Genomic DNA, 19,706 nt, shown 5'->3' with positions numbered 1-19,706 from the left:
AGTCCCTCTGTGCTAGCCTGTACCTCAGGGAAGCATATACTGAACATGAGGGGCCCAATGACTGAGGACTGTGTTATGCCAAATGTAACTGAAATGCAGTAAGTACTATGGTATGCTACCCTCATTGGGTGTGTCCTGTCCATGAGCCACGTTGCATAACATCCACAGACATAGGGTATGATGTGCAGGTGGATGTGTATGTTGTCAATACCAGAATGGAGAACGGTGCTGAAAGGCAATGAGAGGACAATGTAGGATGTGTGAACTCCCGTACCATCATCAACTACCCTGGTAACTGTATGAAAGTAGTCCACCAGGTGCAGGGGCCATGCTCCGGCCCTAACAAGCCCAACCCGGGTGGCATCAAAGGACCGGAGCCTAACAATGTCTCTGTGAATGACGTCCTTGATGATGTGCCCCATAGCCGTGCAGAACAGTCCAGGCAGGTGTGTAGGACTATAGTCCCACTCGTGCATTGTGGTGCCACCTGTGTGGAGTGTGATAAATGTTGCTGTGTGCCATTCAGGGCCACAATGTCTGATACAAGGCTATTACTGAATATGGTGGCCTAGTGGGGGGACATGTTGTTCAGAGGTTTGTAAACATTACAGCCTGGGACTTTGGAAGGTGACATGGGGCCAGTGTCCCAGGACATATAGAGTGCAGGTTAGTACTGTGTAGGTGTGACCTCAGGGACACCGCAATGTTCCTGCATAGATTGTGGCCCTGTAGTGAGTGAGAGGGTGTAATGTTACCATTCCATCCATCCACCAGCATGTTGCCAACATCACCTGGGTCTGTAATGTTCCTGAGTGACTGTTGTATGTGAGAGCAGATGTGGGTGTTGCCATCGACTACTGACATACCACCATAATGCCTTGTGGTACACCCCGGAATGTGTCACAGTAATGTTTACATAGCTAGTCTTGGAGTATGTGATGAGGGATCCTGTGGCCCTACCGAGGCTGACCAGTGAGCTACCCCACCCATGGGATTGTACACCACTGTGCAACAGCCTCCACCTGTTGTTGTACATTATGTCCATGGAACTTGACCACCAGAGTGGCGTCTGTTATCTGGTGTGTACTATCATGGCTCTGTGTGGAATAGCATGATCCATGCAGTCGTGTACGTGCTAATGAAGCGCACTGGGGTATGTTTCAGCATTTGTATGTGCATTGTCCATCTGCAAGGGTGTCATGACATTAACAACCGCTGTCATAAGACGTCTGTAGTAGGTGTTGTAGTACTCATGTACTGTGTATGCTGTGAAGGGTGTGGTGCCGGGATGTGGCTAACAAGGTTGATTAGCATATGTTTGGAAACCACCAATGAGGGGATAATCGCAGGTGTGGAACACCAGTCACATGTTGGTAGTGTTCATGTCAAGGTTAATGTTGGTCTTGGAGGTGGTGTGTATGGGTTGATCCAGCCGAGGTTATGACTCATGGATGTGTCAGTACATGAGTGGCTATCCCAGTTAAGTGTGGGGTAGTGTCAGTCACACATCAGTAGTAGCTGTCTGAGCTCTACTGTCCAGTACACCAACAAATGAGGTCTGGTAACCGTGGGGTATGTTGTTGAATCTGTAGCTTGTTACAATGTGTATAGCAGTTCCGGACACAGTTAGTTGCATGTGGAGCACCTCTGATGCATTGTGCTAAGTAACTAGCCAGGATGTGTGTACAACATAGTGGGATATGGGAACACCTCAGCTGTGGGTGTGCCGGTCCAGGTATGTGCCTGAAAGGTATGGTCTGTCTATAACCTGTCATTGCAGGTGTGCTCTGCAGAGCCTAGAGGCAGGTCCCAGTCACTGCAGAGATATTGGAGTGGTGCATTATAAGGTGTGCCTTGCCTGTGTGCGTCACAGAGGAAAATGCAAGCATTGTGTCACATGACCCCATGTCTTGCTTGCCAGTTCCCGTTCTGCCGGTGACTGTTATTGGAAACTGTACAAGACGGGCAGTATAGAAGCAGCAAGAGCCTTACATGTGGTCTGTACTCCCAGGGCTGACAGGTGCAGGTCATCTGTGCCAAAGCATTGTGTGTGACCAGGTCAGTCAAAGCGGACAGATACCAGATGCCTGTGGAATGACAGCAGAAGCATAGGCAACTGTTGAAGTGACACAGTCAGTCATTGTACAGTGGTATCGGGTCCGGATGAATGCATAATGCTCCCCAGGGCTAGGCCCACACCTTCAGGGCTACAAGACTGGTGAGCTATTGCATGTCCCTGCACATGTAGTCTGTGAAGTGGCATCTCAGGGCAGTCACACTAACATGGAGAATGACAGTCACATCGTACCTGGTGAGGTGTGGCATGGGTGCATAGGTTATGTTGCAGAACCAGTTACCAGACAGCAAGATGTAAGCGACTATCGCCTTGTGTAGCCTGCTGTGTGGAACTGCAGTGTGATCGCCTACAGAGTCACCTATGACTGGTGTGTTTTGTATGTTATAACACCCTATTGGCTGTATGTGATGGGCACACGTGTCTGTGGGCTATAAGTTGGTGATGTTGTGTTCCGTGATGGGGGCTGCCTCTGGTGCCTACACAGAGTATGGAGAGGTACTGCACAAGTTGTCCTCATATGTGTGGCCTGTGGTGGAGATCATGTGAGACTATGTGATGAGTGGGGTGTGTTGCGAATGTTACACATCCCCACATGACTGTCAGGTGCAGTCAGGGTTGGTGACAGCATTATCCCCAGCAGGGCTGCATAACTGCATCCCCCACAGGCTGTAGTGTCGTATGTTGGGAGGTGAGCATTGAATGTGTACATGAGACAATTGCTCTATTGCCACATGTACGACATATCCATCATATAGACAGGCAATAGCACTGGTACGTGACAGTTGGACATGCCTGTATATACAGCCATGTCTCACAGGATATGTGCATGTGTACAACAGCTGTTGTACCATAAGCAAGCTGGAAATCTTAGGACAGCCAGTGTACCTGTGGGAAATGGTGTGGAATGGGTGCTATATTAATCAGTAGCTCATGACATGCTCACAAGTTCTGAACAAGTGCCTAGCATGACCATACAATACAGACAGGGTGTTGGATAATATCAACCCACGAGTGGTGACAACAGTCATAATGGGTGGCACCGCACTATAACCCTGCTGTGTATGGTGTGCATGTCCATGAACCATTATCACTGTAGATGTTAGCAGTACAGATGTACAAGACAGTACGGATGTTTGATTACAAATACCTTTGTATGTCACAGGAGTGTTCCACCAGTGGCCTGTTGACAGACTCACAACTACAAAAGGTGCCAGAGTGACATGTGCATATCACACCAGTGTCAGCTACAGTAGAACAGGGTTAATGTGGTGTACTCCACCCTCATTGTAGCCCATACCACACAGACAAATGTTAGGCATCTGTGTATGTAAAGATGTGAATGGCCATGGCCTTTGAGGAATAGCTGTGTCAGTGTTGTGAGGTGTGTGACATATGTGCACATTCCGATGGATGATATCAGCATTGTCACTGCTAGGTGAACATCCCTGTACCCATTAACTACCACCTAGGCTGTGGTCAACATTATGGACACTGTGTAAGGGATGGTGCTGTGCAGTACACCACCCTGCCTTGGTGACGTCTCCAGGCCCCTTGGGTAGTCATATGTGGCACCCATGTCATGACAGGGTGCCATCCATGAGCACAGAGATCATTGGACAAGCATATACAGCACTGGGGTGACCAATATTGGATCACATATCACCTTTAAGGGGTAATGGCCATGCGTGGATGGGTGATACCAGCCTTCACAATCCTCACCTCCACTATGCAGCATGCTGTCTACCTTGCATAAAGACATTTGCTACACCATGATGATGGACATGCTACATGTCCATATCCTGATCTGTAAGACATACGTCATGGACAGCCACCATCCAAATATTGGATCGCCACATGCTGGACAGATCCCTGTGCCATATATGTGACATACTCCCGCCAAACCATGCAACCCTGTCCATCAAAGCTGCACATGTCATCCCAGTCATACATGGTGTGATGGCCGCATGGTAGATGTAGTATCAACTGTCCGGATCAGTAATGTGGCACTGATGCACCTCGCGACGGCATAATGACTGTCTGTTACAGCTAGGAAACCTTACTGGCACATGCTATGGTTGATAACCATCCCTGCGAATGACGTCCAACTAGCCATTGTCCCATGTCTATCACATGTGCAACACAGGCGATCTGTGGCAGGATGTTGAACAGCTGTACAGTGCTGTGTAGATGTATATGGCAAAACACATGCATGTACAGGTGTCCATGTGTATGTGTGCATTGTCACTGCTCAAGTCCAGTAAGGCCGTGTCTGTATAGATATGTGACATATACACAGCATCAAGGTCAGCAGCATTACCGTGGACACATCCAGGCATGTGCAGATAGGTAAGAACACCAGTGCAGGCAAATAGACATGCCCACATGAAGACAGCATTCACATGGACTATGAACACTGTAATGAGGTGACACAAATATATGGTGATGATATCCAATGCATAACGGGTGTTACATGTGTGTGACACAAACACGTCAGTCGTGTCAGTGTCATGATGATTTGCAAAGATAACTGTGCAGATGTACTAGATGTCATAAAAGTATCTCTGTACATCTCTGAAACTGTGACCTGTCACCATCATTATGTCTTACAGGTAATGCCTCATACACGCCTTCCAGCGTACAGCCGCGAGGAGGATGATGTCCTCATCCTGTACCTCCATGAGAACTATGAGGTGTTGCTCAGCCATGTACCACAGCATGCCCAGCAGCGGGACAACCTGTGGCAGGATCTACGCAGGAGGGTGAACAATGTGGGTGGCAGACACTGCATGGACTTGATACGACATGCAAAACAGCATGCCACTGCAATCGCCAGGGAACAAGGTGGAACAGGTGGTGGGCCACCAACCCAGCCCCCACTCATACACACCGAGGAGCTACTGGCCAGTCTGGGGACACCCTCAGAACAGCATCCACACACACTAGCTGCCATCGTGGAGGTGGGTGTCTCCCAACCAATGAGCCTGGAGTTGCCTGGTAAGTCAGTACTGCACATATGGCTATTATATCCCATTTAGTTGCATGTGTCACTGTACATTATGTAAAGTAACAACATATGCAAGGTATGTGAACACATGCTGCATACTACAGTATGCTACCCTGTGTATGCACACATGTGCATACTATATGCTATTATACAGGCAAATGTGTTAACAAGCACAGTGCACCCTGTGGCTGTCATACAGTCATGGATAATGTTCATACTGCTGTGTCACCCCTATACAGGTACCTCTGGTGTGCCGCAGAGACATGAGTCCATTGCAGGTGAGACTGTCATCAGTATCAGGCATGTTAAAGCATAGATCTATTTGCCATGTGGCCAGTTAACAGTTGCACACTTGATGTTCGTTCCAGTCATGATATACAGGTTGCATCACCCATCAGTCACACAGGCAACTCATGTGCAATACATACAAATGAAATGATACACCAACTTGCAACCACAGTAGTTGTCATTGCTACATGTGTGGTCAGCTGTGCATACAACAGTGGAGGTGTTCTACAATGGAGGCATATGTAGTATACATTGGAACATGTGTGGTATGCAAACAGTACCACGCTGTGAAATGGGCAGCCCACAAATGTCACCTTTGTGTTATATGCCCCTGCATTGGGTGCACACATTGTGATGTGCCATCTGACATGTCCCAGACACATAGTGTTCTGGCAGCAATATTGTCACACTATCCCATGACCCATAACCCACATACCAAACATACAACCCATTGTCTGCATAGCCCTGTGGATGGTGACATATCTGACATCTATGGGTGTATGTCATATGGGACAACACAGACATGTGAGACAGATGGACATCACACACATTTGGCTAACACATGTGCACACATGGCCATGGGGGATGGCCAGAGACACATAGCCACACAGTAGATGTGATGTGTATACACCCTGTTGCACATTGTCGACACATGGTCCAATTATAGCCTTAGTTGACTGATTATACAGTTGATGTGGTACACTGGACATCCTAAAAGCCTGTGCACAGCTATTGGAGGTGTCACTGAAGTCTACCATATAAGATCTGTTGAACATCACGACTGTGTCATAGCATGACAGTAGTCACCTGTACAGCTTCCACAGACATTGATACCACATCAGGCCACAGATACTGTACATTTCCTTTGCTGCTGTAGGACATCACCGTTAGCTGTGCACCTCGTGTGTGTGGTACATCAATGTCATGTGGGAAATGGTGAATTGGCATGTCCGCTATGTGTGGACATGGTTGCCAGGCAGCTAAGACCCTGTAGTTGTTGTGCAGGGGTGTCATCTGTAGGTCCTCCAGTGACCTGTCACTTGACACAGCATGGTTTGGTGTGTATACACCTCAGCATCGTGGGTCACAATCCACAGTTATGTCATGGGTATGCATGCAGTTATGGCTATGCAATGTGTACATATTATGCATTGTACAGCAATATAGATGCCTCATGATGCCATGCAATGGCAGTGTATGTACTTCACACTGTATAGCAATGTAGACGGCTCACACTACCCTTCCATGATCATGCACATTTGCTAAACATGCATTCTATCTGTAGGGCATACAGACACCGCAATGTGATGCCCATTACAATGCTGTACATGTGTCAGGACACCATTGTGTCAGACATGTATGCATGTTAATGCACACATCAGCAGATTACATGTCAAGGTCATGTCAGCCATGTGTACTGTTATCCTGTTCTGGTCCACATGGTGTATCACGGGGATGCATGCATGCTACCATGATTGTGTGAACTGCATGGCTACTGATATGACACCTGCTTGCTGTAGTGTGCACCCCAGGGAGGTTTGCTTACTAACACTATTAATGCCTGAGCTGCATGCCCTCTGCTGTATCACAGGCATGCTGCATGCCATCTGACAAATCACATGCATGGTGTGTTTGTGTGTGTGTGTGTGTATCCCCGTGTTTATGCATGAGGTACAGGCAGGGTTGTCAGGGGCTGAATCTGTGCCAATGGTTGCCATCCCAGCTATGTCCCTCTCTTCCCCGCACACAGTTCTGCTGCCAACACATACCGCATCACCAGTGGCCATAGAGGAAGGACAGTCAGCGTCTGTTAGCGTGGAACAGGAACGTGTGGTGGCTACAGAAGGTGTGTCTACACACCATGGTGTCAGTGTAATGACTGCAGATGTGCCACACAGGCATGTGGCCAGTGCTGCTCGTAGGAGGACCTCTGGCAGACATGCACCTGCAGGACAGAGTGCAGCAGTTGGTATCACCAGACTCATGTTCCAGACTGTAATGGTGGCACAGGCACATGCTGAATGGCAGAACAGAGAAGGGCAGAGGCTGCAAAGGGCCACTATCTGTACCCTAAATGACAACATCCAGGCATTGGCAAATGCTCAACAGCAGATTGCTGATGATCTGGACAGGCGATTGGGTGACATGGTCAGAATCCTTGACCATGTCATGGCAATCCGTGAGCGTGAGCTGTCTGTGCTGGAACATTTGGTAGGAGTGAGGCATAGGCCACGTGGATGTAGGTCAGCTACACCACCTAGTGCAGGTCAACGTGAACGTGCCACCTCACATGCCCGCTCCCATAGTGCTGGTAGCAGTAGCAGTGCAGCTAGTGCTGCGCTGTCCACACCAGGACACAGCAGGTCATGTGGACATGGCCCTGGACGTTCCCAGCGGGGACACTGTTCCAGTGGACATGTGTCGTCAGACAGTAGCCAAGCTGTACCTCCGCCTGGTAGTGCATGTGCAACCCCTGGCAGGCACAGGTCACGTGGCCGGACACAGTCAGCTGTACAACCTGGTCTGTACAATAATACCCCATGTAGGCCTCACAAAAGGCAGAACTGTGTGCACACATACACACACACAGCAAAGACATCTGTAGGGCACCACAACACCCACATGCATACTGAACAGACATGTCCAATCATATCACTGGCCCTTACCCACACACAAGATGTCATCCATTGGTGCAGCCTATGCCCCTGGCAAACATTATCACCCTGTGCATATGATGAAGCCTGTGCCGCATCACTGTCATGCACACCATTGGTGCAGGGACATGCTCAAATGGTCTGATGCACAGGGTGAACAGAATAGTGAGAATTGTATATTACATCAGTTGTGTAAGAATAGTGAGAGAAGTGTATATTACATTAGTTGTGTGTGAATAGTGAGAGACATGTATATTACATTAGTTGTGTACTGTTGACACGCACCAGACATACCATGTAGTACAGGTTTAGCATGCATTGTTATATGTTCACAGTATGTGTCTCGGTAACAACAGTAACAGCATGTTGGTAATGATGCCCTGGTTCCCTCCTTATGGTCTACTTGCATGTGCCTACAGGTAGCACTGTTTGCAGTCTCCCATGTGTAACTGTGGAGTACTCACAGGCACATATGGCAATATCAGCATGCTATACGTAGCCTCAGCCTGACTGTTGGAAAGTCTAGCATAACACAGATGTCCACACATATAATGATCCAGAAGCATGTGGGCGGTCTAATAGGCTACAGTGGCTAGAGACATGACATCCATACCAGGTCACATCACAGGTATGTTGACATGGTGCAGGGGTTGTACACAGCGGTCTGGCCAATGAAAATGTTAGAGTAATACCCTGTCACACTACAGGAAAATACTCACACTCACGGGGTCAACAACACTATAATGCACACCCCATAGTGTTGAGGTGAGGACTCTTGCCTATGTGGTCATCACTGTCACAGCACTGTGAACCCACATGACGCGACACAGAGAAAGAACATGTACAGGTAGCCAGTGCGGCTGAGGCCGATGGCATCAACAGGGTAGTGGACTGCATCACCATGTGGGGTTAGGGATCCTGTGTGTTCTGTATGGTAGCATACACCCTCACTCCAGGCACTAGACAGCCATACACACACACACTGTGGAGACCACAAATATCATACACATATGGATAGCTGATGTGTGTGATACACACACCACACCTGCCTACGTCATGCTTACCACACTGCTGTATGTACAGATCTCTACAACAGTGTACAGGGGTGTGTAACAATTGGGATGTATTCCCTACCATATGTGGCATATATGGTCACACAAGCAAACACACATGGCAGTACTGTGAATGATACACCTGCTATATGATGATACGTCTGACAGACATGCAGCAGTATTGGCCGCATTATGTGTACCAACACTACCTTCGGCAATTGTGCTGCTATATGCACATGGGTGGATGTAAGTGTTACAGGTGTCAAGTGACGTACTGTCAGTAACACCTGACCACTGTGTAGGTTTTATGTCTCCACCATCAAGTAACGGTAACATAGAGTACTCTTTGCACATGTAATGGTAGGATGGCGTGAGACACACCTGTGAGCCATCCCCAGCAAACATCCATCTACACAGGTGGATAACCACTTTATGTATACACATCCATCCATACCTGCTGTATATCCTACTGTCAGTATGTCACCATATACAGGTGTCAATGATGGAGCTGCATTGCAACTGCATGTTGTAGTTAGGCACAGATGAGTTACTTACATCAGCTACTGCACATGCATGGTAGCTGCATGCACACCTCAGATTGCACATGTGTGTTGGTCCTACATGCCTGTCTTGTAGCCATGTTTGTATGCATTGCAATTGGTGGACGTGTGTTGACATACATAACACATGGACTGTTGTATGATATGATGGGTGTCATGGGTAACTAGCACAGAGGGAATGTGTCCTCAGTCAACATTGCTGCCTCATGTACTGTTAGCATTCAACAGCCATGGACCCACCTTCCATTTGTGTGCGTATGATTGCTGTAGCCACTTGTCTGCATGGAGGACAGCAAAAGCTATGCTATGTACATATGTGTTGTGTGTGTGGTCCATGCACATATCCACTGCAATTACATGTATGACATAGCCAAACATGTGTGTTCATTGGTGTACAGCGACAGTCATCTGTCACAGCTGTGTAAGACCCAGGGCCCCTGGTATGTGTAGAGCCGACCTGGTTATGTACAGTGGTATCATTGCAATACATAACACATGATGGAACCCTGTCGATACATGTGTAGTCTGCACAGTTGCTGTAGACCTATGTACAGTCCACTGGTCATGAGTCACACGGTGTTGTGTTAATGTATGGCTGTGTATTGCTGGTCCAATGACATGGTGATGTCGGAGGGCTACATTGTAGATTGTGGTGTGTACCTCTGTGATATGCACCTGAGACATCTGTGATAGCTCCTGAGTGTGTACTGGTCAATACATGTGAGTGGCCTTCATGTATGTGGGGACAGTAATACCATACTGTGCCCTTCCATGTTTAGACTCCATGTGCATGCAAGACGGCCCTTTGCTAAGTGTGTGAGCATGCCCAGTATGCCGTTGTGTAGTTGGATACACAGTACATTCCAAACTGCGCCCTTCCGTGTTTAGAATCCATGTGCATGCATGCAAGATGGCCCTTTGCAACTAAGTGTGTGAGCATGCCCAGTACGCCATTGTGTAGATGGACACAGTACATTCCAAACTGTGCCCTTCCGTGTATAGAATCCGTGTGCATGCAAGACGGCCCTTTGCAACTGCTAAGTGTGTGGGCATGCCCAGTACGCCATTCTGTAGATGGACACACAGTACATTCCAAACAGACGTGTGATACTAAGCGTGTGGGTATGGCCATTGACATCCTGTATAGCGATGGTGGTCATCCACGCAACAGATGTCCATTTTCAATGTCACGATGGATGCCTACATTGAACACACTGGTTGCTGTCTTGAAGGGTGTACTGTCTGTGGCGCGTCCCGTATCTATGTAGTGTTGTTGTAGTGCTCCATAGATATTTGGTTGCCCCAATCACACCACTGCCGTGTGTTTGTCTATGTCTACCTTGGGACAGTAATATGCTTTCAGACTGCTCACTCTCTATACATTCCCTATCGGCATCCTTGCCTTTACAGATGATGTCACCCACCTAGAAGTATGCCTCTGGGAGTGCTGTGTTCAGTAATCTCGGTAGCACATTCTGTAAATGCGTCATGCTGTAGTGTGTTAGGGTAGTTAGGTGTATGTTCGACTCCCAGCCCTGCCAAGTGTGTGTGTGTGTGTGTGTGTGTGTGTGTGTGTGTGTGTTTGCGCACATGCTCCCGTCCGCCTGGGGACTCAGTCTTGCTTTTAGATGCCGCACACCACAACAGTTTGCTACCGACGTCTTTGCCTTTGCGGATGATGACACGCACCTAGATGTCTGCCTCTGGGACTGCTGTGCTTAGTAATGTCGGTAGCGCGTTCTGTAAATGCGTCATGCTGTAGTGTGTCAGGGTAGTTAGGCGTATATTCGACTCTCAGCCCTGCCAAGTGTGTGTGTGTGTGTGTGTGTGTGTGTGTGTGTGTGTGTGTGTGTTTGCGCGCATGCTCCCATCCGCCTGGGGACTCAGTCTTGCTTTTAGACGCCACACACCACATCAGTTTGCTACCGACATCTTTGCCTTTGCGGATGATGACACACACCTAGATGTCTGCCTCTGGGACTGCTGTGCTTAGTAATGTCGGTAGCGCGTTCTGTAAATGTGTCATGCTGTAATGTGTTAGGGTAGTTAGGTGTATGTTCGACTCCCAGCCCTGCCAAGTGTGTGTGTGTGTGTGTGTGTGTGTGTTTGCATGCATGCTCCCGTCTACCTGGGGACTCAGTCTTGCTTTTAGATGCCACACACGACAGCAGTTTGCTACCGACGTCTTTGCCTTTGCGGATGATGACACGCACCTAGATGTCTGCCTCTGGGACTGCTGTGCTTAGTAATGTCGGTAGCGCATTCTGTAAATGCATCATGCTGTAGTGTGTTAGGGTAGTTAGGTGTATGTTCAACTCCCAGCCCTGCCAAGTGTGTGTGTGTGTGTGTGTGTGTGTGTGTGTGTGTTTCCAGCTGCATGACAACAGTACATTGCTTTGACAGTATTCACTCTCCATAACATCCGTGAGGCGTCTTTGCCTTTGATGCTGCTGTCTGAATCATGTGATCCAACTGCGTAATGCTGTTGTGTGGTACAGTGCTTAAGTTTATGTTCTGCTCCCAACCCTGCCACGTGTGTGTGTGTGTGTGTGTATATATGTATCTATCTACAAATATATATATATATATATATATATATATATATATATATGTATATATATATATATATATATATATATATATATTGTATATCACTCTTGACTGTACTGCATTGTCTGTACGTGAGCACCTTGGATGTATGTACATCTGCTATGGCTCTGTGATAGTGCACATACTGTGTGCTGTAGTGAACGTTGGTTATACATCTGTAGTGACCGGTTATTGTGTTGCTGGGTATTACACGAGCATTGGAAACAATGTTTGTGCAGCACCTTTGACTGGTCGTATGCAGATCTTGGAAACAGTCAGCAGTGTTTATTACATTCGAGTGTGAGTATGGCTCATATCCATCTGTAGTAACTGCCAAGTCTATGTATCCCAGGTTAACATTACAGACACACGTTTATCCACAGGTTGTGGTACAGATCCCAGGCCTGTATGTGTAGACATTGATAGTTGCAGGACTGGGTTGTGTTGGATGCATGGAGGGGTGTCCATGGCCAGTAATGGGGATCTCTACAGCCTGGCAGGTACGGTCTGTGACTGTCCCACAACCTCCTGTATATGGCTGACATGCTGTACCTGTATATATGCAGACACACACACTTACCACAAACAGCTATGGCTATCACATACACACACCCATTGCACCACCATTGGGCCATGCAATAACCGTTGTCCCTCACACACACACACACACACACACACACACACACACACACACACCTACGTGTACATTGGATGGCTCTATGACAGCTCTGGACTTGTTAACACCATACCCTGTGCATATGATGTCACCTGTGATGTGTAACATTGATGCAGGATCTGACTAACCTGGTGCTGCTGCACACAGTGGCTTTATTCCACTGTATTGATGTTAGCATGCTGTTAACACACAGTGTGTTACTTCCAGGTGTACTTCAGCAGGCATGATGCATTGCAGCTATGACCATCACTGCAGCATAGTTTACAGCACTGTTACCTCTGATGATGTAGTCTCCATCCATGTGCCATTTCACTGATGTGTGTAGTACTGGCAGCATGTGTGTCTGTGTGTGCAGTACATGTGTGATGTGTGTAGTACACATGTATACCTGCTTACAAATGCATACATGACATTACATGGGCTTCACCATTCGTACACTAGCTTACTCGTTCTTCCACACGCACACACGGGCTAACGCGTGCACACATACTTACTCGGGCTTACTGGCGCGCATGGGCGCAGACACACTGTGGGTGGGTTTGCAGGTCACATCGGTGGTATTCATGGCGTACGCCGTCAGTCTCCTGACATTCCCTGGGATAGCTCATGACACGCCTCTTCCACTGAGTACTGACAGCATACATGTGACACTGCTCCAGTGAGGTTACAGTGTTTTGTACATACACACTGCTGTTGTCACCTATCTTCTACTCTAATAATCCCCTTAACCTACACTACATTGTAGAGGCTTGGCCCATATGGCATGACATGTTGTGATTCAGTATCCTCAGCCTCACTTGCCTCACATTGCCTACAAATGCTTCATTACATCTCTGACAGAGCGCTTCCATACATAGGTACCAGTACGCAGTAGCCATGTTGTCTCCAGCTATCTGCATGGCGCACTAACATCTAACTAAACCTACATTTTGTATGTATATTATCCATATGTCTTGTTTTGAAGCGCAGCGCGTTCTCGTGGTGCTGCGCTACGCTTCCACACCAGGGATCAGGGGAGGACAACTACTGGTTCATTGATATCCAATGGACAAAGCCACCACTGGCCTTGGACTTGGACATTGGCATGCTTCTTCGACTGTAGTCATACTGTATTTGCAGCTGTCATTGCTCCGTTTAGCAACGTGCAAAACGTTAGTCGCATAACATCTGGGTACATTTCTGCACATAACTCTGCTCTTGCACGGACAACTTACTGTTTCATGTATCGCGTAGTTACGTAGGGTTACCACCTGTCCCACTTTGCAAGGGACAGTCCCTCTTTGGGCAGTTGTGTCCTGCAAAATATTGTGAGAAAATGGCAAATGTCCTGAGATTTTAGGACAAAATTATTTTCTATATTGTATGTAATAGTTGCATAAAACAGTTATTCTGTATCTGAAACACTTAAATGTTATACAAAACAGAATAAGGAACTGAAATGCTACAAGAATAAACTTTTATTCAGGCAAACAACTGAAGTTATGTCCATTGTACTGGCCGTGGGTATGTTTTGCCCTGCAAAATCTGATGTTTGTAGCACAAATGTCCCACTTTGGCCATTTGGAAAGGTGGCAACCATATAATTACATCATCTGCATAGCTTACACATACAAATGGGGTATGTTGCAAATCCCAACATTGTCCGTGCAATGTTCGTGTTACGGGCGGTCTTGCACACCCCTGCGGGTGTTTGCTGAATAGCCTGGCAGTCATCTTTCCTTGCTGTACTCTCACTCAATCCATAAACGCCTAAGGCGTCGTGTATCATGGCCTAGGCTTTGCTGTGTGCTATGTCTATTTGTGGTGTATGCATGGCTGTGGGTATGTCCCACTGTCATCATTGGTAAAGATGACACCCTATAGGTACTTCCTGTAGACTGCTGTGTCATTTGACATGTCAGCACATACCTGCAGATGAACTTCCTACTGCAGCACTTTTCATACCTTCTGTGTTATCTTGCAGACGATAATGCTGCTTCCTCAGACATGTATCTGTTTCTGATCATACCTATCAACCTCCTAGTGCAAAATATCTGTACAAAGCCTGACATGATGGGGGGACAGATAGGGGGCAGATTCTACATATTGCTTTTACAAACGTAGATAGTTGGCAGTATTATAGGTTTTGCATTAGTATGACCTTTCTGAGGGATTTGGGGTCTTAAACACATATGTGTATCATTATTTAATGACGTCAGTTCTCAGGTATTTGTCAGACAGGTACAGATTGTGAGAGGAACACACCACACATATGAGGCATACATCTGCACATTCATACAGTTACACCAATACACACAATACATGGCGCCATCACAGGCCAGTTACCATTACATTCCTATTGCAGGACACACCCACCCACTGGGTTATATTCCTCACACAGGCCAACAGGTGCTTATCCACACTACTTATTCCATCCTGTACCTTATGTGTAGGCCAGTATTTGCGCTTTCCGTCAGTGGCAGAGCTCACGTACGAGTATGGTGGACTGGATACTGTATCGGTGACACTGCATGACACCCTGAGGGACACATGTTGTTTGAGTCTATTAACCTTCCACATTGACTTTCACAGGCCATACATTGTAATTCACATTTGTGGACAAACATGCTTATGACTTGAGCATGTTTTGTCATTTGTCCTGATGTCTTTCTCCTCACCTGTCCACCTAGTATCACTAGTTCTGTACATTTCATTAGGACGGGTTACATTCATACCTCTCACCTGTACACATTATGGGTATACGCCCTGGGGTTTGACCTATGATTCTGTTACATTTGTCATGATAATGTCCCTTTCTGATAGATTGCTGGCAAGCCATGACGGACTGTGCGGTTAGGTAATCATGACTGACATTTCTATTTCATGATTACTAACTCTCATAATACTCGTATTCCTGACTACGCAATTATTCTATCAATGGTCTGACTTTGTCTGAGGTATATTTAATATAGTCCCTATTTGTCTGTCGTGTACTATGCCTTAGTCCAGCTGTCTTATTCTGACATTCTGGCAGGTATGGTTATCATCTTGGTCGTATGCGTGTCCATCCATGATAATCACCTACATGACACTGATATAGGTCCCTACATCTTCCTCCAATGGTTTACACAATATCCAGTGGATGGGTTGCACCTTTTTGGTGAATATAGGAGTGTGCTATACCCACATAGGTATATTGATCACTCCCATGGGGCGTACCTAATAGATCTGTGCCAACCAACACCTTGGCCCAATTCTGCATACCCATGATTCCCATACCTGACACACCTCCACAGTACCCATTAGATATATTTAATGTGAGCAATAATAAAGTGTGAGGACACTTCCGAGCACTCCCCAGTCTGCGGTTATCAGCTCGTATGTCATACATTCAATCGACCCATGTGTTATTACCCTTGCATCTGCTACTGTTGCATGTACAGCTATATCGTAGTTGCAGCTGTGACGTCTTTCGCATCTATGATGGTTCGCACTTCATACGGATAAATTTTTGGGGTCCTGCAAAGGACACCTATATTCATGTTTAACGTGTAGAACTTGCAGGCCCTGTCACACTGGTACTTTCCAGGAAATGGTTTGGAAACCATCGGTGTATTCTCCTTTCATGCATGTCTGTCTGTCTATCCATATTAGCTATACCGTGACCTATTTATGTACATGTGTTATATGTACAGGGACATATGTTTGTTGTGTATATATCTATTCATGTATCGTGTGTGTATAGATATATATATCTGTACATATGTCTGTACATTACTCATCTCGTAATTTGCTTTGGATTATGTCTGTGGATATATGTGTATATATAGGTTTTACCTGCAGGGGATACATGGTTTGCAATCCTGACACTGCCTAGGGTGACAATACCTACTACATATGCATAGGGGTCACTGTGTGTAGTTGTTTCTGCAACAAACCACTGGACCAAGTACGGCTGGATTTGGTGGACGTTCTGGTATGGTGGCAGGTTGTGTGTTGTGGAGGGTATGCTGGGTAGGCTATTATGCATCCAGGTATGTTGCATTTTTTATGGCCAGTTCCATCAGGACCCATCTGTGGGTATGTGATGGTGCCGTATCTATACATTTGTCTCGCATATTTCCATATTCATATGTTTGTGGGATTGTGTTCTACACTATGGCCTGTCTGCTTGTCTTGCAGCTGTTTCTACATGAGGTTGTGTTTCTTTCCACTTCACCCTCTGCCCCCTCATACACCTCCGGTTCACCTTTTCTGCATATGACACAAGTATCGCCTTTGAGGTATTTACCATTAAACACACACCCCTCACACGCAAATTACTCACACCCCATAGAGCACTACTTTTGGTTGTTGGCCCATGACATGTCCGGAGTTGCACACTGACTACCCTACATGTGTCGGGTACCTTTATGGTTGTGTGGACTACCCTGCCATGTTTGCTTTCCACATGCTATACCTCACGCACATAGGTGCACGCCCTTACTTCACTTTCATTACTTGGTTGGTGTATCCGGGTACTACCCGTTCGACTGTGTCACATACAAGTTCGGATTATACAGCTGACTTCCGGATTTTGCCAGCCTGTTCTACTCATTGGTAGGATGGCACCTTTTCCTATGTCCAAGCTATTCCTTACACGTCTGACCGTTGGGGACATTGCCTCCCCACAGTCAACGGTTGTGTTTCCACCTTTTCAACTGGCCACAGTGTGACATAGGGTTACCACTTGTCCCACTTTGCGAGGGACAGTCCCTCTTTGGGCAGTTGTGTCCTGACATGTGACTGTCAACATGGCAAATGTCCTGAGATTTTAGGACAAACATATTACTTATATTTTATGTGATAGTTGCATTAAACAGTTAATTCTGTATCTGAAATACCTGACTGTTATGAGAAACAGAATACGCAACTAAAATGCTACAGGAATATGCTTTTCTGTAGGTAAAACAGTTATGTTCTGTCCTTTGTACTGGCCGTGGGTATGTGTTGGCCTGTACAGTCTGATGTCTGTACCAAACATGTCCCACTTTGGCCATTTGTAAGGGTGGCAACCCTACTGTGACAGTTGCGGTGAACACAGCATATTTTACAGGCTGACACATACCCATGGTCAGTTCGGCAGATAGAACTTACAATTCTTGCCTATATCTAAGCTTATTCTTGTAACATCTCGGTATCTTATTCCGTTTGTTATGACATTTATGTATTATATGTCCAGTGAAATATGTTTAATGCAACTATTGCATGACGTCTACGGAGGAATTATGTCCTATAGTCTCTGGACATTTGCCAGTTTTACATGTTTGTGTCAGGACACATCTGCCCACAGAGGGACTGTTGCTCGCAAAGTGGGACAGGTGGTAATCTTGGTCGATGGTACCGATCATACTGTTCCTTTCGGCCTACATGTGTCCGTGTTATTATGGCTCATTTATATGCTCCTTCTGTTTCATTTACATGCGTATGCTATTTCCTATCACATTTGGTATGTGAAATACAGACATACCTTTTGTATGTACTTACTGGCAGAACGCTAACATCTGATATGTTTCACTTCCACATGGTATAGCTATCAACACTACATTGGACTACAGGCAGATGGTTTTCCTGTCATTTGTTCATGAGTAGGGACCCGTTATTCCCTACCGTGCATTTGTGTTTGAGTCTTCATTTTCTGTTCACAGGGACTCTGCTTTGCATACATTTCAGTCTCCATGGACACTGATAGGTACGATTACTATTGCTGGTGGAATATAATATTTAGCAGTTTAGGCTGCTCCTCGAAAGCCGACATTGACACGCCTCCCTGTGCAACTTCGATACGCCCCTTGAACTCGCGCACGTTTCCTATGCACTTGGCTGGGCGGCTGCGCGCCTTCATTAATATGCATATGGTGCATCTACTCCACATCTACGCTGCATGGCAGGCGCAAGCCTTATGCCAGACTTGCGTCGATCTTCATGAATCCGGGGGAATGGGTTTTTTTGTAAATTTCACACAGAAAAGAATGTACAGCTGCCCTCAGCTTCAGACATCTCAACTCCACTGAGCATTTTCCAGTGGAAAAACAAACAAGGTAATATCTTTGTAGTTGTAAGAAGTGTAGCATTTTCATGGCCTTCATTTTGTCTTATTTTTAAAGCCTACATGTTTACAAAAACACCTGTTTACAGCTTAAGCCAAATGTAGTAATCTACACATTCACCCTTGTAAAATAAAATGAGAAAATATCCTAATCCTACATATAATACAATCAGAGCACTTTTACATCCCACTCCAGCAGCACAAGATAATGGCATGTGAACATTAAACTTGATTTTGTCCAGCCTTTTTCCCCTTGTTATACTGTAAAACCTATATTTCTTACAACTAAAAAAGTACTTGTTTACCTTAATATTTTAACGCATACCACATACAACAGTCACTGAAAAGACACCCCCACATTTAAAATACCATTGACTACACAAAACCGTTTTACTGTAAATAACATCTAGTTTGCATCATGAAATGTTTTATATGAATACTAATAAGAACAAAAATTGTCTTACTTACAGTTAATTTTTCCCCTTTTAGCATCCTTCCAAACATTCATTATACAAAGTGGGGAATATGCTTTATAGTTCACAAACAAGTTTAACAAAGTCAACAAAAGTCCAGTGTTTTTCAAAACCATATTTCATAAATGTGATAAGATGCTTTATAGTCTTCCATTTATTCATTAATTTCAGTCGCTGATGATCTTCCTTTTCATCCCCATCTCCCAAAACCAAACTCTGTTTCAAGTCCAAGGTACTGCTAATTCTTCTAGTCAACTCCTGTTCTT

Source organism: Protopterus annectens, chromosome 3.part0, assembly GCF_019279795.1.
Source record: "Protopterus annectens isolate FY-2018-M chromosome 3.part0, PAN1.0, whole genome shotgun sequence".
Classification (NCBI taxonomy): Eukaryota; Metazoa; Chordata; order Ceratodontiformes; family Protopteridae; genus Protopterus; species Protopterus annectens.
This window is presented reverse-complemented; position numbering follows the sequence as displayed.